The 25692-nt window shown below is 43.0% G+C and overlaps 1 long non-coding RNA gene across 1 annotated transcript in view; it reads left to right on the top strand.

Annotated features, from left to right (window-relative positions):
• LOC132342458 (uncharacterized) overlaps window positions 1-19592 on the top strand; it is a 129997-nt gene extending 110405 nt beyond the window's left edge. The window contains exon 3 of the long non-coding RNA XR_009490838.1: window positions 11440-19592. This is a non-coding gene — a long non-coding RNA (uncharacterized lncRNA). The remainder of the gene's footprint in view (window positions 1-11439) is intronic.
• The last annotated feature ends 6100 nt before the right edge of the window (window positions 19593-25692 follow it).

Genomic DNA, 25692 nt, shown 5'->3' on the forward strand with positions numbered 1-25692 from the left:
CCATTCTTTTTATGTCATAGCCTCCACAGTGGGGTATGTCAACTTCAGATTGGTGCTTGCCAAGGGCATTTGCATTCTCCCTCTGCAGAGATTGAACCCTGTGCTGCTGCAGCTATTGACCTTTGATACACCCTGAAGGGGATTCAGGGTGGAGAGTGAGGCACTCTGTGCTCCAGGGAAACTGGTGGAACAGGTCTTTAGACAGTTAGGTATTTTCAGGAACTGATTTCATAATCCCTATCCTTCAGTTCAATCGCTAAGTCGTGTCCAACTATTTGGCATCCCATGGACTGCTGCACACAGAGCTTCCCTGTCCTTTACCATCTCCTGAAGTTTGCTCAAGTTCGTGTCCATTGAGTCTGTAATGCCATCCAACCATCTCATCCCCTGTTGTCCCAATCCTTGCATCTCCTCATATCTAGAAAAGCACTAAATCCCTTCATGGTGACATCAGCTCTGCATGACTAGCAAAAAACCTCTTGTAAAGGAAGTGCTTGATTGCACTGAACTCCCCCTTCACCAAAATCTTATTTACTGACCTTACCCCACCGCCTCTTTGGAACAGTCTCTCAGAGGTATCTGAGGTGTTGTCCCCCGGGCTGCATCCTCATTTTGCCCCAAATAAAACTTAACTTGCAACCCACGTTGTGAATCTTTTTAGTCAACAGGTATAAGCACCTATTCTCTATGATAATCAATAGTTATATAGGAGTAATATATTAGAACTTCTATTTGTATCTAAAATAAGAAACTGAGCTTTAATAACACTGTAAGATTGACAATGATTTATGTATAAAATTTATAAGTGAATATAGATGTATTTTGGAGGCACATGTTCAAGATTTTTTACTCCTAGGGATGGATGATCAAAAAATTTTGGAGATGATGTAAATGATCACTAGGAGCAAATTCCCATAGCATATCAGGAGTCTCTTTGAATTGTATAGTATTCAGAACAAGAAAGATATATTCATTTAGGTAATTATTCTACCACCAACATTTAAAATCACAGCCCAGGGCTTCTATTTCCAGAAATATTACTGTATATTACTTTGAAGCTCATGTCAAGACAAGGTGTCAAGACAGAAATGTTAACATGTCATGAAAAGGATAAATAAAATTTCATTAAGTTGTGATTTGGATATGGGAAGTTGTAGAAAGTAAGTGACAAGAGGGGGCTTCCCTGGTAGCTTAGCTGGTAAAGAATCCGTCTGGAATGCAGGAGACCTGGGTTCGATCCCTGGGTTGGGATGATCCCCTGGAGGAGGGCATGGCAACCCACTCCAGTGTTCTTGCCTGGAGAATCTCCAAGGACAGAGGAACCTGATGGGCTACAGTCCATGGGGTCACAAAAAGTCAGACATGACTGAGCAGCTAAGCACAGCACACAGCACAGTAACACAAAGGTTCCTGAGAAACTCTGAGAAAGGCACAGCAAAATGGCCCGTGAGGGAGGGGTCTTGGTCTGGTGTGCAGTGCTAGTGGGGTCCTGTGTGGGAGGCCCTTGGGTAGTGGGGCATCACGTGGCGCCAGCTGTGATGCCAGTGATGGCCAGCCAGAGTTGTGAGGCAACACACAAAAGTTATGAGGTCCCTCTTTCCCCTGTCCTTTCTCTTGTCAACTTTGTCTTTTTCCTTCACTCCAAGTATTAGGAGGCACTTGTTGGGGGTATCCCCAGAAAGGAGATGTGTACCAAAGGAATTAGGATAAATACAGCATGAACATTCTTAGCAGACAGAGGGCTGAATGGGAATTCTGATAAACAAGGCTGGTGCAAGGGCTAGTTTTCCTTACTGTTCCATACCAACACCACTCCTTTTGGTTGGACTCTGCAAGTCAGTGAAATGCTCAGCTTATCCTTTGGTCCGAAAAGGGTTTTAGTTTTATCTGTTGGACAACAGGTGGAGAAAATTGTCTCTTTGACTATTTCAAGCTTGATTTCTCCTAAGTAAGGGAGGTGAGTCCTGAGTCCTTGCTGTGAATCTGGAGACTGGAGGACTCCTTCCCTTTTCCTGGTCTGGACCCTCTCCCATGGGGCATAATCAGTGTTGAGTCAGCTGACTCAGAGGTTCATATGGTTGTAGGTACAACCATACAGATTGTTCATATGTACAACCTCTGGTTGTAGGTCACTCTTCTGCCTTTTTGATGATCCTCAGTTAGGGAGGACCTGGGGTGGGAACCTACTGAGTGGGGTTCCAATATAGCGACTATGGAGATGTTCAGGCCAAAAGAGGGGCGTAGGGCCGGTGTGTCGGGAGGACTCATAGGCTCAGGGTCAGTGCCAAGGCCAAGGTCAGTTATTATACCTGGTCATGGACCCCTCATAAATGTCTTCCTATGAAGGGACATTGTGAGAATAAACCATCCAGTGTTGGGATCCAGGGAATTATGCCCACTTTTCTATGTTCTAGCTATTTGCTAGACCTTCATCTTTATTTTTTTGACATTTTTCTCTTTACTGAAAAGACATTTTTTTGAGTTTTTTATTTTGTATTGGAGTATAGCCCATTAATGGGCTTCCCTGGTAGCTCAGCTGGTAAAGAATCCACCTGCAATGCAGGAGACCCCAGTTTGATTCTTGGGTCAGGAAGATCCCCTGGAGGAGGGCATGGCAACTCACTCTAGTATTCTTGCCTGGAGAATCCGAATGGACAGAAGAGCCTGGTGGGCTGTAGAATATGGGGTCTCAAAGAGTCGGACACGACTGAGCTACTAAGCACACACACACACACACACACACACAGCCGATTAACAATATTGTGATAGTTTCAGTTGAACAACCATACATATATGACATCCCTTATAAATGGAATCTAAAAATAAATAATACAAATAAACTTACTTACAAAACATAAAGAGACTCACAGACTGCTGTTTTTAAAATGGATAACCAGTAGGAATGGATACAGGTATGTGAAAAGATTTTGAGTGATTTTTTGTTTTCGAATTCCATCTCTTGCCCATCAGCTTGAGTCCTGTTTGTTGTATGCAGAAAATTGGTTGGACATGTGGCATTTATGGGGACTTCCCTGGTTGAGTCACCATATATGTATGGCTGAGTCGGACATGACCGAGCATCTGAGCACGTACGTGGCTTTAATGGTGACTTCCTTGTTCCTACAAGGTCACGGGGATGTCATTGTCTGAAAAGGTCTGGGAAGCACAGCTCTGGTTTGATGTGGTCTTTTCTGTGGTCTTTTCTGGGAAGCACAGCTCTGGTCTTTTCTTTTTTTCCTCCTCCTATCTGTTTGGGAGTGTTCAATGCCTTGTCAGTGTAGAATGCAGATATACCAAAATTTATCTAATTTATTTTTGTTTAGCAACTGGCTGTTTCATCTGACTTTAAATTTATCCTCTTACTAATGACTATGTGCATTTGGGAGGGGAGGCTGGCTTTGCAGATAAAGCAGCTCTGTGTCTCTGCTTAACTCCCTTATCACATCACCCTCTATAACCAAACTTCTCTCTCATTAGCTACAGGAAGCTTTGCTGACCTCTATATCCAGGGCACCATTGAATGCTACAGAGGATTCAAAGAAGTAGGAGACAAAAACTCTGCATTCAGTGCACTCACAGTAGCAAAAATAAGCCATTTTTTAGCATGAGAAAGACTGTGGGTGACAAACTTCAGCCTCAGTTTCAAAATCTGTAAAGTGGACATAGTAATCTTTACCTTGCAGAGTGGTTTTGAGATATAGATATACTATATGTAAAGGTGTGACCTCTAGGAGACGTTATTCTCATTGATTTTAAAAGGTGATAGTGAAAGGTTGTTGTTGAATCACGCGAATACACCGGGATTCTTGGCCCCCGGAGGAGAAGAATTCAATCTGGGGCCAGAGACGAGGCTTGATCGCTCAGAGCTTTTGTGTAATGAAGTTTTATTTAAGTATAAAGGAGATAGAGAAAGCTTCTGACATAGGTATCAGAAGGGGGCAGAAAGAGTACCCGCTTGCTAGTGTTAACAATGAAGTTACATACTTTCCAGTGCATCCAAAGAATGTCTGGAGGTTGTAAAGACCTCATCAGACCTACTCCCATAATTTACATTTTAAGATAACAGAAGGTTTAATCCAGAGACTGTCCTTAGGCAAGATACATTATTGTTATATAATCCTAAGGAATATGGAGAAAGAAAAAAAGTTTGTCCTTTCTTCCTCTGAGAATTCCAGACCCCTCTCTCCTTGGGAACCCCTAGACTCCTTATCAACCTGCCTAGGAACTGACTCTCTCAATAGTATAGAAATTTTACTGATAATGATGCTAATATCAAGTTAATCCCATAGATACTTAAGTTTTTAGTGGGAAGTTTGCAGATGTCTGCAATATATTTTGAAATGCATCAAAAAGAAAATAGTTTGATGGATGGAGGGAGGAATGGATGGATGTCTGTATGTGTAAAAAAGTGAGAACAGTAAAATGTTAATGGCAGAAACTGGGTGGTGGATAAATGGGCATTCATGACAAAATCCAGTCAATTCTGTTTGAAAATTTTTAACTTAAAAGTCGGGTGAAAATAAACTGCATCATTGCTATTGAGAAAAATATAATCAGAACAAACAATAAAAAAACATCACCTTTTAGGTGATATTATGAAGGTGTTTGTGGAATACAGGCCGATGGCACAAAGGAAAACCAGAGGCAGAGAAGGGCTGAAAGCGATCAGGAAAGACTCTGCAGATGAAGAGGATTATTGTTGTTGCTGTTTCTGTTGCTAAGAGGAAGGAGACCAAGTGTGTCTTCATGTATTTCTCTGTGTCACACAAGGCTGACCTGCCTCCTTTCTGAAATCTTAGCAGCTGCTGCTAATGGAGAGCCCAGAGCCTGCTGCTGCTGCTGAAAGCTCAGCTTCTCTGTATGCCAGTGCCACATTAAAATCTCAGAGACAGAGTTTTGGGTGAAGTAGAAAAAGGGGACACAGCAGGCTAATGTCCTCAAAACCATATATCCCAACTTGGGGAAGATAGTGACAAGTTTTATAGTAACTGCTCAAAGAGGGCATGATCAGCTCATGGAGATTCTTCTGATGGGTGGGTGGTGAGGTAAGTGGGAGTCAGCATCAACCTTCAGATCCGGCTGGTCTGGGATCTACATGCTTGTGGGCAGCATATCATTCTTAAGACTTCTCCCACCTAGAGAGAGAGTTCCAGCATCTGCAAAATAGCTCAAAAACATTGCTGAGTGTATCCCTTGATGAGGAAAGAGGACCTTGCCACAAGGCTGCTCTTGACTGTTTCTCCCTGGTCTCGCATCCCCTCCCTTCCTCTGCTCATTGAAACTCAGGAAGGTCAGGGAGGCTGAATGAAGGCTGTTTCCTATAATTAAGGAAATGGGGACACAGAAAGGCCTTGTGTCCGGGAGCCCCACAGGGCCCTGTTTAGTACTGAAATTGTTTACCTCAGATTGGGGCTTGAACCCATGTGCTGGGACTCAAACCCAGCCAAAACCCTGCTTGGGACTTGAATCCACAAGGCTGGGACTCAACCCAGCTAAAACCCACAGTACCTGGTTTCAGGACCTAATGAAGCTCAGGTTCTTGATGTCTCATCACAGAAAGAATACAGTGAAAGATAAAGTGATAGGTAAGAAGTGAATTTATTCAGATTCAGAGAGGAGCACATTCCATAGACAGAGTGTGGGCCTTTGCAGAGGGCCAAGTGCAACTGCAAAATGTGGTGTGGTTAGTTTTTATAGGCTGGGTAATTTCATACACTAATGAGTGGGGGGATTAGTCCATCTATTTTGGAGAAGGGGTGGAGATTTCCAGGAATTGGGCCAATGCCCACTCCTTGGTCTTTTGACAGTGCCTTGGAACTGTCATGGTGTATCTGGGTGTGTCATTTTGCTTGCTGATTGAGGATCAAGGTCTATCTTGATGTCATCTTGGTCCTATTTGATTCTAATCTTTATGTTGTGTCCTTGGGCTATGTCATTCTTTCAAAAGTTGTGCCCTGCCAAGTTCCCTCCTGTTATAGTATCACTGCCTCTGAGGAATGGATTGTGGCCAAGATTCTACGTGTGGTCCCCACCAAGTCATGAAAGCTAGTCCACTAGCTCAGTGCAAGAGCAGAAGGCGAGTTGATTGCATCTTCACAGGCATCAGTAGGGAACAGAGGAGAGTCAGAAGAGAAGGCAAAAGGTGGCAGGGGACTCAGGGCAGTGAGGCAGCTGGAGAAGGGCAGGGAGTGAGCAAGAGGGAAAGAGGGGAGGAAGAATGTGGTCCTGAGAGAGAGCTGGCCTTGGCCCAGCCAGCTCTACCTTCACAGGTTTGAAGGCAAATGCCTTGCATTTACCTTCATTTCTCATCCCCAATCCAGGGAGGCAGGAGAAAATCCTAGTTAAGAAGGGCCGGAGGGTCATTAGTGATAAGAACCAGGTAGCTGAGATGCCTTGCAGTTCAGCATTCTTTTCTCCATTTCCATCTCGATAACCTTTTCTTTACCTCTTTCTACTAAATTTTCTTCCTCTTTCCTCCCAAGGGTCAAGGAGAAGAGAGGGGAGAGAAAATAAGATGAAAATGGAAGGAAGGTGACTTAGGTTTGGCTATGTCTGGTTCCCCTCTTGAGTCTGGGATGCTGCGAACACTGCCCTCTTCCAGAGATTTTCCTCAGGGTTACAGAGGCTAAATATCACGTTTCACCAAGGCTGTCTTTATAAAACACCTTTTTGGTCCATTCTTATTGAGGTCTATGGTGTTTCTCTTTGGTGCACAAATCTGATGGGAAAGGCAGATCAGAAGAACCAAGGGTGTAGAAAAGCAAAGAACGAGAGATGGAAGGTTCTTGGTGGCAAGGCCATAAAGTCCTGGCTGCCGTAGGTATGGACTTCCATCCCTTTTCCTGCCTCTTCTGCCATCTGGCCCAGGTATAAAGTCACAGACCTCTTAATTCTGCCTCTGCCTTCCTTCCAGAAGACTTCTCTCAACCCCAAAACTTGGAGGTAATTCCTTCCTGTTTGACTTTATTTCACATTGACTTTCGCCTATGGTTGCAATGAATCATGTGCGTGCATGGTCAGTTGCTCAGTCTTGTCTGACTCTTTGTGACCCCATGGACTGTAGCCCACTAGGCTCCATGGGGATTCTCCAGGCAAGAATACTGAAGTGAGTTGCCATGCCCGCCTCTAGGGGATCTTCCCAACCCAGGGATATAACCAGCATCTCTTATGTCTCCTGCCTTGGTGAAAGTGAAAGTGTTAGTTGCTCAGTCTTGTGTGACTCTGTGACCCCATGGACTGTAGCCCACCAGACTCCTATGTCCATGAAATTCTCCAGGCAAGAATACTGAAGTGGGTTGCCGTTTCCTACTCCAGGGCAACTTCCTGACCCAGGGATCAAAGCTGGGTCTCCTGCATTATTGGCAGAGTTTTACCGTCTGAATCACCAGAGAAGCTAGGTGGGTTGTTTACCACTAGTGCCAGCTGGGAAGCCCCACAGTGATCAAACTATATCACAATTACATTTTGGTTGCTTTTCCCTCTCATTGCACTGTGGTCTACCTGGGTCTTTTCTCACTATATCCTTTGGCATGTAGTGGATACTCGGTTGATGTATGTTGAGTGTTGAATGAATGAATTAATCCTGTCAAGTAGAGCCTGCCACTCTTCTTTCCCAACTCCTGAAACTCACCTGGCTCAGTTCCATTTCCCCAGGATTTTCTTCTCTGGTGTCCAATGTGAGAACCGGTCTGGAGTTCACCTAGAACCCTCAGAACCTTCCTCAGACACCCTTCTTGGAACGGATACATGATTAAGCCATGATGAGATAGTGCCTTATCTCTGCAACCCCTAACAAGTCTGATCTCAAGAATGGAAATGAAGGCTTTTTGAAGGAGAGGATGGACCTGAAAGCAACTGGTAGGCAATCAGTCTAATTCTGTGGCCACTGACAGTGGTTACAAAGTCTCAGGTCACAGAACACGGCAGGGTAGAAAGGTGCACACTGCCCACCATCAGGTTGCAGGCCCATGGTCATACTTCAGACTCCAAAATCCCTTGAAATCAGATGACCTTCATTTTCAGTTGATCCCAGGGTAGTAATTTCTTGGAAAGTGCAGATGGAGGCAATAGGACTGAGAATGAAGAACAATTCAACAGGAATCAGAGGGATGGAAATTGCTTTTCACTCTGGGTTCTGAATAGGTGATGGTCAGAGATGGCAGCTTGTCCAGGACACGTCAGCAGTGCTGGAAAGGAGATGTTCTTGCTGTAAATCTTGTGTTGATTCTCTCCCCTCCTTTCCCACTGCCTTCCTGGCAGCATCCTGTTCTCCATTGTTGGAAGCTTCTTACACAGGCTTCCGTGTCCTGGTAAGTACAGCCAGAGCACTCTATACCTCCCTCAGGCAGGGATCACTTTCTGACTTGGAGCAGTTGTGAGTGTAGCTGTCTTTTTCTCTCAAAGCCAGCCAGCACACTGCAATTCCTCACTCATCTGCATTGCTGCCTCCTTGCTTGCAGACAACTCTCGTCATTGTAAGGACTCTCTAAGTATTCTTACTCCCTTGAATTAAATTCACCTTTTGGCTAAAGTGCCAGATGGATGGGGGCATTCACCAAGTTCGAGAGAAGTTTGGGCTTTTCAGTGGGAAACAGTTATCTTGCAACAGGTATCCTACATGGGACTTCCAACTTGTCATTCCCGAGACAACTTCTCAGGTACATCTTTGTCACTCCAATTGCCTATAACATTCTGCCATTGCCAAGGCCCTATGATCTCAGCTGGTTTTTCTCTCTTTGAAGCCATTCCTTCTTACTTCATCCTGTGGTATTCTTTATACCTAGCAGTCCCGAAGACTGGACCCAGAGCAGGTAATAGTCCCCCTCAAATGCCCTTGCAGTTTTACACTTCACAGAGAAGTGACAGCCCCTCTTACTGCTTTTACTGGGGGAGGCAGACTGGGGCAAAAACAAGTCAAGGGATCACACAAAGCTGACTTTAATTCCTTTTAAGTCAGAGACTGAGAATCCTAGCAGACTCTGTGCTCTGTTCTTATTTATGAGGGTGAGACCCTCTCAACTCCACCATCCTATCCCCCTTCTTAAGTGTAGGCTGGAGGATAAAACTGCAGTAGAGCAGTGAATAATAGCTGACATTTACTGAGAACTTACTGAATATCAAGCATTAAACTAAATTCTTTACGTGCTACTTTTTTATTCTTTCCACTAACCCTATGAGGTCAGTATTACTGTGGTCCCATTTCAATAATGCAGAAACTGAGCCTCAGAGAGGTTAATCTGCATGTTCAGGATACCCCAGCTTTAGTGTTGGGCCAGGGTTTATATCTTGCTTCCAAACAATAGTATTAACTAATCGTCATCTCCCAATAGATGTCTCCTAAACTTCAATGAGGAGTTTGCATCTTGAGGATGTCAGACTGAGCATACATCCATTTTACTTCTTCTGAAAAGAATAAACTGTTATAGTCTATTTCTTTATTGCTGGTCTAACAGGAAACACTCTGCTTCCTTACTTATAAGCCAGTTCTTAGAACTAAGACCATCAACCTTGATGTGGTACAGGAAATGATGCATTTTGCATGCTCAGGAAGCAGTGACCAGAATAAAATATTTGGCAAGTTTCATACTCTGATTGAGAATCAGGGAGCTGAGGGAAGCAGCTGAACATCTTTCCACTCTACTAAATATTTCTCTGCAGTGTGATTTTTTGGGGCTTCCCAGGTGGCGCTAGTGGTAAAGAACCTGCCTGCCAATGTAGAGACATAAGAAATGTGAGTTTGACCCCTGGGTCAGGAAGCTTCAGAGGAGCCTGGTGGGCTATAGTTCATAGGGTCACAAAGAGTTGGACATGACTGAAACGACTTAACACATACACACACACACACACACACACACACACACACACACACACGGTGTGGTTTTTAATGGCTGTATAATTATTCTATTGCATGGTGTACCACAATTTAGTTGCATGAAATCTGGGCACTGGGGGGGTTATTTAAAGCATGGAGAAATTTTGAAAAAGAGAATTGGAGGATTAGGTGTACAATAGCCAGATTTTCAGGCTTTATAGGTTTGTGTGCGACTAGCTCTGCCCCGGAAAGTTAACATACACACTGTGTTATTTTCCAGGCAGTGAGGGGAGGGGCAATGAAGTCTAACTTCATCCCAGCCACCTCTATGAAAGGTCATCCAATTAAATCTTGTAGTGTTGCAGAAGGTCAACTTCCAGTGTTCCTAAACCATCTACAGAAGACATAATCCCATCTTCTTATTCCAATGGATCAGACTAATTTTGGTTCAGAGACATAGAAACCTTAATTAAGTGAAAGAAGGTGGAAGCTTAATAAGCATTCTTTCTTCCCTTTCTTTGGTTGCACCAGGCAGCATGCAGGATCTTAGTTCCCCAACCAGGGACTGAACCCATGCCCCTTGGGAGCACAGAGTCTCCAGGGAAGTCCTTAACAAGCATTCTTAACTGGGTGACAGTCATGGGAAGATTATCCATAATATGATCTTTGTGTTTGCTACATTTGAAAGAACAGTATGTTTTGAAAAGAAACACAAAGAGAAATTAATCTGACCTTATGTACTGCCTAAGGATCAAATCATTAAGAGAAGCATAAGAAACTATCTTTCTAAAGTGGGGGGAGTTTACATATATTAGATACACTGAATTAATTCGTCCATCAGAATAGTGTTCTACTAATAGATCGTACCCTTGCACCTGGCCAAACCATTTCCTGTTTTATTTCAGATCCAAGATAATAGATTCTTACAGTGGAGAGGGACCTCTAGGGACACTCGATCTGGGCTTCTCTTTCAGACTGGACAATAATGGTGGTATCTTTCAGGCAAAAAGGGATAGGATACTAAGATGGTAAAGGAAATAAAGAGCTTTCTAGCTTAGTGAGGGATCATGTCTTTTCACCATCAACACCTAGCATAGCATCTGGCATAACCTAGTAGATACTTAATATATATTTTGAGATCTAATAAAGGATTTAGAGGTTAAGAAGAATTGTGGATTGTCCACTGCTTGGCACTTCAATGGAATGTGTAGTGTGTGGCAAAAGTTCTGGAGTCACCCTTCTCTCTGGAATTATGTCTGGGCTCTTCTCAGCTTCTTAGATTTACATGTCAGGAATTTCCCAAGAGATCATTTTACTTCAGTCTTCTCAGGAATAGAAGTGACTAAGAAGTGATGGTGTCTAACTAGAAATTTATAAGAAGGGGTGGGTGGAAGGGCAGAGTGCTAACTTGACTTTGTACTGGCAGGACCCCTCCCCATCAGAAATGCTTTGAGCTGTGGATAAAAGTTGAGAGACTGTATCAGTGGGTACAGAGTAAGAAATGACCCAGTTGGCTTTGATTACTGAATAGCCTATTACAGTGGAATGGCTGGGGACCACAAATTTAGGTAAAGAATTCTGTATGTAATAGGTGAACCTAATCCTTGACATACTTGTCTTCTTTCCAGGAAGATGGAAGGCTCTTCATCAGAACAAAGATATCCTGGTGGTGACATATGCTGAATAGAAATCAATTCATGACATTTGGTTCCTGCTTTTTGTTGGACTAACCTTAGAGAAGTAGAATGAACTAGAGAAAAGAGAGTCTCCATTTCCCTCCCATAAAGCCAAGTTGCTCCATATTTATATTCCTCCTCTTATACAATTAATGTGAAAGTTCAGATTTGGGAGATCTCTTCTATAATAAGCTGTCACCAAAAGGTCTTCTTTGGCTTCCCTGGTGGCTCAGATGGTAAAGAATCTGCCTGCAATGTGGGAGACCTGGATTCGATACCTGGGTGAGGAAGATCCCCTGGAGAAGTATTCTTGCCTGGAGAATCCCATGGACAGAGGAGCCTTGTGGGATATGGTCAGGCCTTCATTATGTTGAGAAAAAAGAGAACAATTCCTGCAAATAATGGCAGTTGGGATGAGAACAAGTTTTCTGGGCAATTGAACAGTAGGAGACTCAGCATTTTAAGAAATTATTTCTGTTCTAGTCTATCGTTTAGCCATGACACTTCCTCTTCAAGCTATTAACAACTCAAGTCATATGCATTAATTCAAAAGGGGACTCGAGTTCACAGAATTCTCAGACACACAAGCATCACAAGTACCTCCAGATCCAACAGGAAGCCACTTCTCAGGTGTTATTCTTGGCTGGGAAGGGTGAAGAGGAAGCGGTGGCCGTGTCTCAATATGGTCTGTGGTGAGAAGTGGAGCGAGCATGAGTCACTCCAAACCCTATCTGCATTTCATCTGGCACCTTGCTTGTGAAGACGCCTGCTGTGTAATGGTTCAGAGCCGCAGCTTTGGAGTCAGACAGCGTGGACAAGCTAGCTGACTGTTCTGTCTCTCAGGTCCCTTATCTGTAAAATAAAGGGAGGGTGGCCAGGAGGGATAGTAGCACTTACCTCACTGGGTTGTTGTGACCATTAGATAAACTAATACTTGTTAAACAGTTACCACAATGCCTGGCACATTTGGTGAGTAATCAGTAAGTGTTTAATAACATTACACACACATGCATGCCTATGGGATTATACTTTCAGTTCGGGCAGCCCAGGTGGTGCTAGTGGTAAAGAACCCACATGCCAATGCAGGAGATATAAGAGATGTGGGTTTGATCCCTGGGTCGGGAAGATCCCCTGGAGGAAGGCATGATGACCCACTCCAGTACTCTTGCCTGGGAAATCCCTTGGACAGAGGAGCCTGACAGGCTACAGTTCATGGGGTCACAGAGTCAGACACGACTGAAGTGACTTAGCACGCATGCAAAAGCCTTCATTTTAGGCTTCTGAATTTATGATCTGAGAAACTTGGTAAGACAACTATTTCCCACAGTGACTGGCAATTTGAAATGATTTGTGATAATAGAAGCCAAGGATATAGTAAGTGAATATCCACAAGTAAACATCACACTCTATTCTAGTCAGATGATTCAATTTCCTTCCCTGACATACGGGTCTTCCTAGAAGGCGATCAAATAGAGCTTGACTTTCTCCTCCTAACCCTATGTATTTCCTATGGTAGGTACCACCTGTCATTTAATGAAAACTTTTGTTGCAAGAGGGCAAACAGGCAGAGCAAACAGCCCTAATAATCCATGCATTTTTGATTCACACATTATAATAGTAATGGACAACATAGATTAAAGTCATACTGAATTCCAATTATTTACCATTTGTAATCTGATTAAAATGTCATTTCCAACACTGATACCCCATTGTTTCCCATTTCTCCTCATCCCCACTGCAAGAACTGTTACCTATCTTTAAGTACATTGCAATAAACTTTTATGGAGTAATTTTCCACTTGCCAGTAATTGTGCTAGACTTAAATAGGATAATATCCCTTCCCTCCAAAAGAAGGGAAGGAAAACATATGTCTCCAAAACTAATACAAGTTTATAATATTGTATACATGAAGATTTGGGAGCCTAGAGCTTTGGAATAATTGATGATTTCCTGTAGCAGTGCATGATAAAATCCTCATTAGTTTTGGCCAGAGTGATTCCAAGATCATTCGTTATGAAATGACCCAAGAATAAAGTTTCTTTTCAAGGCTTCAATCAGTTTTTATGTAGAATAAATCAATAAGAAAGGTGAGACAACCTTGGGAGCCTTGGAAAAATAAGGACCTGATATGAATGAGAATAAAGTTTAAGCTTTTCATGGCAGAGTCAAGGTTTTCCAATTGATTTGCCAACAGAATTGAGTTTGGATTCTATATTGTGCACTGCTTCAGAGTAAATGATGCAGCCCATTCCATCATTTAGTAATCTCCTGTGAACCAGTTTCCTTCCCAACATAAAAAATTTGCCTTCATGATCCAGTTGAGCTTTTCTCTGTAACAGTATTGTTTTCCACTTTTTTTCTGGTGAAGTTCTAGGCTCCTGACCACTAGGACAGCAAAACTAGAGCTAGTTGGATAATGCTACCAGAGTCAGAGCTCAGTGAGTCACTACAGTGCTTGAGGCCTTCTCTAATGATCTTTTCTGGCAGCTTCAACTGATGCTCCATTACCAAGAGTGAACTGGCAGGTCCAACTTCCAAGTCCAGAACTTGACTGTATGTCTACAGGAGTTTCTTCTAGATAACCCACAAATCCTCAAATTCTGTTCATTGTATTTATTCCCCAAATCTGTTTCCCAGCCTGTGTGATCCGGGAATCACAAATATTCATGTAGCTGCCAGGGCCAGAAATCTAAGAATCATTCTTGTCTCACTCTTCACCACTATCCAGTAAGTTACTAAGGCATTTGAATCTCTGAGTATCTCTTGAATCTGTCTTGGCCTCTTCATAGGAAGTGACTTTTAATATCATAATCTGGGATGAGAGTAGGGGGGCATTGGCAGCAATTATGCTGGGGGTGAAGGGTAGAGGGAGGGTAGGATAATTTCTTACTCTGCAGCTGTCATTCCCATCCTCATCTAAAATTAATGAAACAGTCTCAATCTTGTCTGCCTCCAATCCAACTCAAAATTACTTCCCAAGTAATGTTTCTACAGAGGCTTCCCAGGTGGCACTAGTAGTGAAGAATCCTCCTGCAGGAGATGCAAGAGCTGTGGGTTTGATCCCTGGGTCAGGAAGATCCCCTGGAGGAGGAAATGGCAACCCACTCCAGTATTCTTGCCTGGGAAATCCCATGGACAGAGGAGCCTGGTGAACTACAGTCCATGGGGTCACAAAGAGTCAGACACGACTGAATGACTGACCACCACCACCACCACCACCACCACCAGTGTTTCTACAATGCATTCCTTTTGTAAGAATTATTAGGAATCTTTGGGGAAAAAATGTAATGAAGGGCATGGAACCCTTGGTCATAGCAGATAATAAAACAGTTTAGCACTGGTTCATGAATATGAAGATATATGAATGGAAAAACTAAGAAAGTCTAGAAATCTGAGAATAGATGGGTATTAATAATATATTATAGGTAAATATGGCTCTTCAGATCAGTGGGGGAAAATAAAGACAGTTAATCTTTGTTCTTCTTGTCTCCCAGCTTCCACTACAAGCAGACTTTTCTCCATCTATTTACTTGCCCTGGTCACACCTGAAGTGGTATATGAGCATATGTGCTCCTTGAGTCCTGCATGGTTTTCCTAGTTGTTTCTTGGGATGAGGGTACAACTACTGCTCAAAGTCTGTTAGTAAGAACATGACCACATTTATCTGCAAAGGAGGCTGGAAATGCAGATGTTAACTCAGTGGCCATTGCACAGATAAAAGGAAAAAAAAAATGGATCTAGGGGGACAATAGCATTGTATCTCCTTCAGTCATCACATAAATGTCATTTTCAACGCATACTACTTGCCAAGCACATTTGAGGCATTAGGGATACAGTGAACAAAACAGGCAAAAGCTCCATGACCTATGTTTACTTCAAGGGCAGAGCAGGAGTGGGTACATATGTGGCTGCTCAGTCACTCAGTCATATCTGATTCTTTGTGACCCCATGAACTACAGCCCACCAGCTTCCTCTGTCCCTGGGATTTCCCAGATAAGAATACTGGAGTGGATTGCCATTTCCCCCTTCAGGGGATCTTCCTGACCTAGGGATTGAACCCAAAACTTCTGCGCTGGCAAGTGGATTCTTTACCACTGGGAAAGCCCAGGGATGGGATGAGGGCACTCCAAAAATAGCATAAAAAATATGTATTCCCGATGATAATAAGTTAAATAGCCAAAAATAAAGTAGAGAAGCCACATGGGGAGTTCAGGGAAACACGTGGCCTGTTGCAATTTTAAGTATGGTAGGAAGGAAAGGCTTGTCTGAGCTGATGAGACTGGAGCAAAGCCCGGACGGTGAGGGAGTGATCTGTGCAGATCTGTAAGGGAGAAGAGCCATCCTGGAGTGGTATGAGGATGTGCAGACACCCCAGGCAGAGTGATGCTTGGAGCGTTTGAAGGTCAAGGAGGTCTGTGTTGCTGGAGCAGGGCAGCAAGAGAAAGAGTAGTAGAAAATGAGATCAGAGGCATACCAGTGGGGAAGGTGGAGGAGAGGGTAGCAGATTATATGAGCCTTGAAGGCCATTGTCCAAACTTTGAGTTTTATTCTGAGTGGTGAAGGGGGCACTGGGGAGTTTTGAGCCAAGGACTGTCATGCTCTGACTTACATTTGAAAGGCTTCTATTTTGTAATTAGATTATGAGAGGCCAAGGATAGATGTTAGCATGTGATTGCAATCGTACAGCAGAGGAATGATGGTGGCCAGGACCATCACAATGGTGAGGGTGGTGGAAGGGATCAGGGTCTATGCAAAAAACTATTTTTGAGTCCATTCATATACACAGCCCCCTCACACTTTTGTGCAAGTATTCTAAATGAGTAAATGAATGAATGAGTAAACAAGCAACACAGTAAAAACTTTGTATCTGAATGTATTGCTTTCATGTTTAAAATTCTCCATTATCTACTGGACCTCCAAGATCTAGCCTCCCCTTTATCGCCAACCTTATTTTCTTTGCTCACCTCCTCCTTGTTTTAGTTGTTTAGTTGCTCAGTCGTGCTCAGCTCTTTTGTGATCCCATGTACTATAGACCACCAGGCTCCTCTGTCCATGGGATTTTCCAGGCAAAAGTACTGGAGTGGGTTGCCATTTCCTTCTCCAAGGGTTCTTCCTGATTCAGGGATTGAAACTGCAGCTCCTATAAGTCTCCTGCAATGCAGGCAGATTCTTTACTCCTGAGCCACTTGGGAAGGCCTACCTCCTCCTCACTTGGATGCAAAAAAGGGATGCTCCCTCTGCTAACCTCTTCCACTCTCCACCACAAACCTCTCTGTGTGACTCTCTTTGGTCACTTTCACAGGCAGAAACCATCTTCTCATCATTGTTTGCCTAGCCTAAGCCTAGTTCCTGGTACATCAAAGGTACTGAATGAAATTTGTTAGGCAGAACTAATTTCCTAGCTCTCAGCATGCCCACTTATTCTCTCACTCCCTTATCTCCTGCCTGTACTCTATTTTTATTCTTTTTGTTATTTTTTCCTTCTCTCAAAAATGAATGCAAATACAAATTCAAATGAGCTCATTCAGGCCAGACACTAAAATTATCAACTGTTGGCAAGATAAAACATACTCACACTTATATTTCTCTCCTTTTCCCCTTTTAAAATATTTTACATCAACGAGACCTGGGTTCAAACTCTTACTTGCTAGGTTTTTGACATTGGGCAAATTACTTAATTTTCAGGTCTCCATCCTTTTACCTGTAAAATGGGGACAATGATGATTATCTTTTAGTTTTGTTTGCAGATTGAATAAGTAAAGGTGCTTTCATTTCAGTGTCAGAAAAAACTTTATAGAAATAGGAGGTATTATTATTCTCCTTCCTTTATAGATGAGGCTCAAATTTACATGTCCATAAGTGAGAGAACTAGATAGACTTCTCAGACTTATGCTTCCTAATCTAATTCTTTCCCCATTTCACCATCATCCCCCTTTGACTCCAGGCTTATCAAAAATTAGCATCTAATTGAGAAATGCTCAGTATGGATCAAGATTTCTGGGAGAAATATCAATAACCTCAGATGCGCAGATGACACCACCATTATGGCAGAAAGTGAAGAGGAACTAAAAAACCTCTTGATGAAGGTGAAAGAGGAATGAAAATCGTGGCATCCAGCTCCATCACTTCATGGCAAATAGATGGGGAAACAATGGAAACAGTGTCAGACTTTATTTTTTTGGGCTCCAAAATCACTGCAGATGGTGACTGCAACCTTGAAATTGAAAGACACTCACTCCTTGGAAGAAAAGCTATGACAAACCTAGACAGCATATTAAAAAACAGAGACATCACCTACAAAGGTCCTTCTAGTCAAAGTTGTGATTTTTCCAGTAGTCACGTATGAATGTGAGAGTTGGACCATAAAGGAGGCTGAGCGCCGAAGAATTGATGCTTTTGAACTGTAGTGTTGGAGAAGACTCTTGAGAATCCCTTGGACTGCAAGGAGATCCAACTAGTCCACCTAAAGGAAATCAATCCTGAATATTCATTGGAAGGACTGATGCTGAAGCTGAAGCTGAAGCTCCAATACTTTGGCCACCTGATGCAAAGAACTGACTCATTGGAAAAAGCCTGATGCTGGGAAAGATTGAAGGCAGGGGGAGAAGGGGATGACAGAGGATGAGATGTTTGGATGGCATCACCGACTCAATGGACATGAGTTTGAGCAAGCTCTGGGTGATGGTGAAGGACAGGGAGGCCTGGCATGGTGCAGTCCATGGGGTCACAAAGAGTTGGGCATGACTGAGCAACTGAACAACAAACAATGGTATGTATGGTACCCTGAACTTTTGGAGAAAGCAGTTTGGAATTTATCAGAGTAGAGTCCTAAAATTAATAAACATAATTCATGAGCTCCTTGTTTTTTGCCCAGTGCTACTACCGTTGCTTTAAGGACCATATGTCAAAGTGAAATCATGTTCCACACCCTCAGTTAGAAGGTTGCATTGATAATACTGACATTTATAAAGTGACAGTGAACGCTACAAGCCTGAATACCCAAGGTGGTGAAAGTCATGTACGTGCTCTAAGACCTGCTATTCCAGGGAACTGAATGAATAGAGGAAAGTGAGGCAGGGCTTCCTGTAGAGGGGAGCATGAAAACAGCCTCCAGGGGTAGGTATAGGATCTGGCCAGGCAGGGAGGAAGGAAGCAAGCAGCTAGGAGAGGAGATAGAAAGAAGTGGAGAAGCAGCAGCTCTGCCAAACTTCTGTGTTTCATGACCTTGATGTAATGCCAGTTATTATGGTTTAAAAATAACTAGAGGACAAGGGTGTCAGCAGCCTGGATTCTATTAGACAGTCAGGTTAAAAGATTAGAGCTTGCAGGCCTGCCCAGGGTCTGCCAAAGAGACTGCCTTGTCTGGACCCCACATCAACAGTACTTTGCACGTCTTCTGTTCCTGCCTTTCTGCTTGGGGGGCCGCTGTAGGCTGAGAATAGAGAGAAGAAGGACATGTGCCCCAAGAAAGAGCTTGGGGAAGCCAGGGAATAGAAAAACAGAGACTGGCTTAGCTGCAGAAAGGAGCAGTCATTCGCAGATGGCAATTTGTTAGGCTGGGAACTGAGCTGGGCCAGCCACCTCCTGCTGAGAGGGAGGGGGAGGAAGTGCGGTGGGGGGCTTGAGTAAGGAGTGGCTGGGGCCTCTGCAGGCAGCCCTCTTCTGGGGGCTGTCCCAGGGCCCTGGGAAGGCTAAGCTCTTTTCGAGAATCTGTGAGAAGGGCCTCAGGCTGCCCTGGTAGCTCAGTGGTAAAGAATTTGCCTGCCAATGCAGGAGATGCAGGAGACCTGAGTTCAATCTGAGTAGGGAAGATCACTGGAGAAGGAAATGGCAACCCACTCCAGTATTCTTGTCTGGGAAATCCCATAGACGGAGGAGCCTGGCGGGGTCACAAAGAGTCAGACACAACTTAGTGAGTAAACAACAAGGAGCAGGGACTCCGTGAGAGTCTGAACTTGAATTAGGGTGTTCCAACAAAGCCCAGGGAGAAAGAGATCACCCCTGACTAAGGAAGAGAGACGCACTCTGCTCACACTGCAAAACCAATGTGAAATTCAAACAGTTTTTTTTTTAACAAACTTAAAATATTTTATGACTTAAAATAGTCATAAACTGCTACAGAGCTCTCTTATATGTTGCTGATAGGATTGTACATAGGTATGGTAGTTTCAGAGGGTATTTTGGCATAATGAATATACTCTTTGACCTAGCAATTCCAGTTTGAAGGATTTACTCTAAGGAAATAACCATGAATATGGACAAAGATTTATTGAAGCATTAGTCACAAGATCTGTTGAAGCATTATTATTGAAATAGTAAAACTAAATGCTTAAGAACAAGGACTTGATTAAGTAAGTTACAGGAAATTCCTATAGGAAGTACACTGAAAACATCAAAAATGATGCTTCCAGAGCAAGGATCCACAAATTGTTGCTCATGGGCCTAATCTGGTGAGCTGAGTTTTCAAGGCCCTTGAGCTAGGAAGGGTTTTTACATTTTAACTAGTTATATAAGTACTTATATAATAGCCTCAGTTTTGCCTCTTGGCCTACAAAGCTTAAAATAGTATGTAAGCCCTTAAGAAAAAGTTTGCTGACCACTGCTATGGAAGAATATTTAATGAGAGGCAAAATTTTCATTTAGAGACTTCCCTGGTGGTTTAGTAGATAAGAATCCACCTGCCAAATGCAGGGGACACAGATTCGATCCCTGGCTAGGAAGATTCCATGTGCCCAGGACAACTAAAGTCTCTGTGCCATAACTACTGAGTCTGTGTGCTACAATTACTGAAGCCCATTCACCTAGAGCCTGTGCTCTGTAATGAGAGAAACCACCACAAAGAGAAGCCAACGTACCACAATGAAGAGTAGAGCCTGCTCACTGCAATTAGAGAAATCCTGAGCACAGCAACAAAGGCCCGGTGCAACCAAAAATAAACAAATAAATTTTATTTTATGTGTACCTGGGTGAGCATATAGTTAATGTGTGTGTTAGTTTTCTATTGCTAATAGAACGACCTACTCTGGAATTAAAAGCTTAAGGCCGCAGCCATTTTATCTGCAGGTCAGGAATTTGGACAAAGCAGAGCAAGGATGTCTGGGGCTTCAAGGGATTGTCTGAAGGACTAGGGGCTGGCTTGGGATGCTTCTTCAGGGAACACATGTCTCTGTACTCTGTTCATGTCTGTGAGTGAGCTCTTTGGTTCTTCTCCACGTGGCCTCTCACTGCATGGTAGGCTGAAGGTAGTAGGGTTTCTTACACAGCAACTTGCTCCCCCAGGGAGAAAGCAGAAGCTGCCACAGCTGCTGCTGCGGCTGCTGCTGTTAAGTCACTTCAGTCGTGTACAACTCTGTGCGACCCCATAGACGGCAGCCCACCAGGCTCCTCCTCTCTGGGATTCTCCAGACAAGAATACTGGAGTGCGTTGCCATTTCCTTCTCCAATGCATGCATACATGCTAAGTTGCTTCAGTCACGTCTGACTCTGTGCGACCCCGTAGATGGCAGCCCACCAGGCCCCTCCATCCACAGGATTCTCCAGGCAAGAATACTGGAGTGGGTTGTCGTTTCCTTCTCTGCCACATCTGCTAAACCTAGGCATATTTTCACTTTGCTGCATCCCGTTGATTAAAGATGGTCACAAGAGAAACCCAGGTTTAAGGAGCTGGGAAAATGTGCTCTAGTTTTTGATGGGAGGGGCAGCAATGTACGCAGGGTGGAAAGCAATTGAGGCTGCTATCTTTAGACACAATTACAGAGTGTAAAACACAGTAAATAGCATAGATTCATACCCACATTCATGGGCTTCTAGTGATGACCATAAGAACAAATTTCAGGGGGCACTAATAGGCAAGGAGATCCAACCAGTCCATTCTAAAGGAGATCAGTCCTCGGTGATCATTGGAAGTGTTCAGTCCTGAGGTGTTCATCAGAAGGACTGATGCTAAAGCTGAAACTCCAATACTTTGGCCATATCATGCAGAGTTGACTCATTGGAAAAGACTCTGATGCTGGGAGGGATTGGGGGCAGGAGGAGAAGGGGACGACAGAGGTTGAGATGGCTGGATGGCATCACCGACTCGATGGACATGAGTTTGAGTGAACTCCGGGAGTTGATGATGGGCAGGGAGGCCTGGCGTGCTGCAATTCATGGGGTCGCAGAGTTGGACACAACTGAGCGACTGAACTGAACTGAATATGTACAGAGAACAGCCTTACAATTTTAAACATCTGTAGTAGATGTCTGACATATTCATATTTACCCATCATCTTTTGAACAGCATTTTTAGATTTGGGTAAATGAGTTCATGTTTGAGACATAAATTCCCCTCCTTGCAGTTACGAAGCAAGCATGTGAATGTAACACAGAACAGAACATTAAGAAATCTTCAGCTCTGGGCTCAGACTATGTGAGTTCAAATCTCAACTCTGCCACTTACAGTCTGTGATTTTAGACTGGTTGGATAATTTTTATATGCCTCGTGCTTGTGTGCTCAGCCACCTTAGTCGTGTCTGACTCTTTGCGACCCCATGAACTGTATGTAGCCCACCAGACTTCTCTGTCCACGGGATTCTTCAGGCAAGAATACTGGAGAGGGTTGTGTCCCCCTCATAGATCAAACCTGCATTTCCTGCATCTCCTGCATTGCAGATGGACTCTACCACTGAGCCACCAGGGAAGCCCTTATGTGCCTTACAAGCCCTTATTAGTCCTATAAAAAGGAATAATCTTGAGCCAACCTTTGAGGGTTGTCATAAGGCTTAAGTGATTTAATTCTTATAAAAGGCTTAGAAGAAGGCATGACACATAGTGAGTGATTAATAAGAGTTGGGACAGGGGCTGGACTCTCCAATCAGACATGAGCATGAGACTTCAGTTCAGATGTGAACAATATGAGACAGCAGCTAACTCTGCATGGAGCTCTGAGTTGTGGGCACAGGTGGTTGTAAAGGTATATAGCCTTTCCCCTAGTCACAGATTGCAGTGGCATTGATGTTAGTAGCAGTCATCAGGTTCTAGGAATTTAAACACAGCAGGCAATTTCTCCACTGGGTCAGTTCTGTGTAGTTTTAGGCATTATTCCCGGGAGCTTCAACTCTAACCTGTTTTTACAGCTAGTTTAATGAATCTGTGAACTAAAATTGTTGTTCTGTTGCTCAGTCAGGTCTGACTCTTTGCAGCCCCATGGACTGCAGCATCTGTCCTTCACCCTGTCCTTCACCATCTCCCAGAGCTTACTCAAACTCATGGCCATTAAGTCAGTGATGCCATCCAACCATCTTGTCCTCTGTTGTCTCCTTCTCCTGCCTTGAGCTAAAATATCTCTTAATAAATTCTTTTTTCCCCTTTAATTATGCCAAGTAGATTCTATTGTTTGTAATCAAGAACTGTGGCTGATACAATTGTAACATGATTTCAGAGATGACAGGGAAGACCTTCTGGGCTATTTTGCATATCTGATATTCTAGTATGAGGGAATAGTCCTTAAAAGAATTTTCTTATACGTTGCATGTCAACACATGGCAATCCTGGAAGGGATCTATCACACATAAAGCTTTTGACTATTGTTATCATGTAATATGCTTTGTATGGAACTAGGAATTGCTAACCTGAATTCCTGTCTAAGCATCTTGAGCCTGGAATCAGATATGTTCTGGTTAAACCGACTCCTCCCTAGTTCTCCAGGACTTGGCAACATGACATGGCTTTGTCTTATCACATTTCCAGAGTAGCCTGATGATGACCAGAATTTCTCTTTATCTCAGAATGTTTTACATTCTTTCCCTTGGGTGACACTTAAAATTTATATAATGTTTTTGTATTTGTCTGATCCATTTAGACTAAACAAGTGAGTCGAGCCAAGAGATACCGTTGATGTTATGATTTGGAACATACCCATATCCATCTGGAAAATTTTCAGCAACCATTGGCAGGTCTTGTCAAAAGATGCCAGGAACCCAGAAGAAGTCAATGCAAACATTCGTGGAGTAGAGGTGAAACGTGAATGGCAAGCTGAGTCTACCACTGATTACATGTGTGATACTTGTGATGAGGGAAAGGGGCTCAAAGTGGGAGAAGATGGTAAAACATTTAGATGGGAGAGGAAACCTTTTACTGCAGAGATTGTATAAATCTACAAGGGGAATTGTCTAAATTGAATATACACTTTTGAGCTAAGCAGGAATACATTGCTAATGCTCATGGTGGTGTAAGAATCATGACATCAGAATGATTTGTTGATTCCATGAGGCAAAATAATGTCATCCTATAGTTCCAGGAATACTCAGAGGGGTTCATGGTGTCAGTAACGATGACTAATAACTCATCTCAGAGAGATGAGTCTATCACGCTCTTTTAAGATGTTTGATGGCTGCAAGATGGTGTTGACCTTATAGATGGGGAGAGGGAAGTATTGATAGGGCACTTAGATAGCCAGTATATTGGCTCAGCTCCAAAGAATCTGCCTACCAATGAAGGAGACTCGGGTTCAATCTCTGGGTCAGGAAGATCCCCTGGAGGAGAAAATGGCAACCCACTCCAGTATTCTTGCCTGGGAAATCCCAGCAAGGACAGAGGAGCCTGGTAGGCTACAGTCCATGGGGTCACAAAGAGTTGGACATGACTGAATGACTGAACAACAACAAATATTATAAGCAGCATTGACTGGGGTTTGAATTAGGGACAATGAAGGGTGAGTTGGGGGAGGGTAAATACAGAACTACAGGGAATGAGAAGGGCCACTAAAAATAAGACATTGTTGAAGATAAACTCATATATTCGCTTTACATTTTCTTAAGATCACTTCTGCTCAAATAATACGCAGAGGTCTGTGTAGCTTTTCTGTCTTCTTCCAATTGAGACTATTTTTATGGAACTTTGCTTCAAAGTGAGAAGAATTGAGACCAAGAAATCATGAGTTCTAAACCTGAGTTCTCAGGTTCCTTGTTTATTATCTATGTGTCCTCAAGCCCGTTGGTTCATTTTGTTATGTCAAAAAAAGTCACATCTGCAAAATGAGAAGTAATGCTTATCTTACACCTGGGGCTATCTGATTACAATTTGGATGGGAAATGATACTAGAGAAGTATTATTAATTTTGTTACATGTGAAAAGGTTAAATCCCACGTTGCTTATAATCTGCTAAAATACTTAAGCAAAAAATAAATGTACATGTAGAGCAGGATGTTCATATTGTGAGATCCAGAAGATGGATATTCAGGTTATTAACACTGCTTCATCTACTTCTCTGTGTATTTTTAATTTTCACAGTTGAAAGTTAGAGTAAATATCCATCTTACTTATCTCACAGGATTGTTGTGAGGATCAAATGAGAAAATGGATGGAAAGTGTTTATAAATGATGAAGTGCTAAGCATGTGTGGGTTTTAGTTCTTTTCATTGTTATCAGGAATAATAATAACTTAATCCTGTTTAGATGCTGCTCTTGATTTCTTTCCTATTTTCCTCACCTCCTAATAAGACCAAACCTGTGAAGTGAAAGTGTTAGTCGCTCAGTCTTGTCTGACTCTTTGCAACCCCATGGACTGTAGCCCACCAGGCTCTTATGTCCAAAGGGTTTTTCAGGCTAGAATACTGGAGTGGATTGCCATTTCCTTTTCTAGGGGATCATCCCAACCCAGGAATCGAACCCAAGTCTCCTGGATTGCAGGCAGATTCTTTACCATTTGAGCCAGCAGGAAAGCCCAATAAGACCAAAGAGTTCCCCTATTCCAAATACCTCAAGGGAATGTTTTCTGTTAATGTTTTTCTCATTGTGCAGAAAGGAGGCAGCAAAGTCTACAGAGAGCTTTGGGGAACAGAGGGACTGGGTTCCATTCCTGCCCACATGTGGGGAGTAGATTCTAGATGACAGCATATCCTAGCATCCATTTCTGATCACCAGCTTCTTGGCATCTGGAGACAGACCTATATGCTTGGTGCTAATAATTAATGCTTTCAATCTTGAAGAAAGAAGAAAATGATGCAGGGTTAATTACTGGTTTTATGGGATCACCTTTCAGCCATTTATCTGAGATTTTCCTCATAACTTTAAAGCCTTTAGAGAGAGAATATTTGCAGAAAGAGTATTGATACCAAATGCCTATGGGCAATTTTATTTTCTTTTTTCCCAAACTCTAAGGGTTAATCTTAAGAGTGGAATACAGCTCCGTGTTCCCCTTCATATGTTAATGAATATACATTATTG

The sequence above is a fragment of the Bos taurus genome, chromosome 16 (assembly GCF_002263795.3).
Source record: "Bos taurus isolate L1 Dominette 01449 registration number 42190680 breed Hereford chromosome 16, ARS-UCD2.0, whole genome shotgun sequence".
Taxonomy (NCBI): domain Eukaryota; kingdom Metazoa; phylum Chordata; class Mammalia; order Artiodactyla; family Bovidae; genus Bos; species Bos taurus.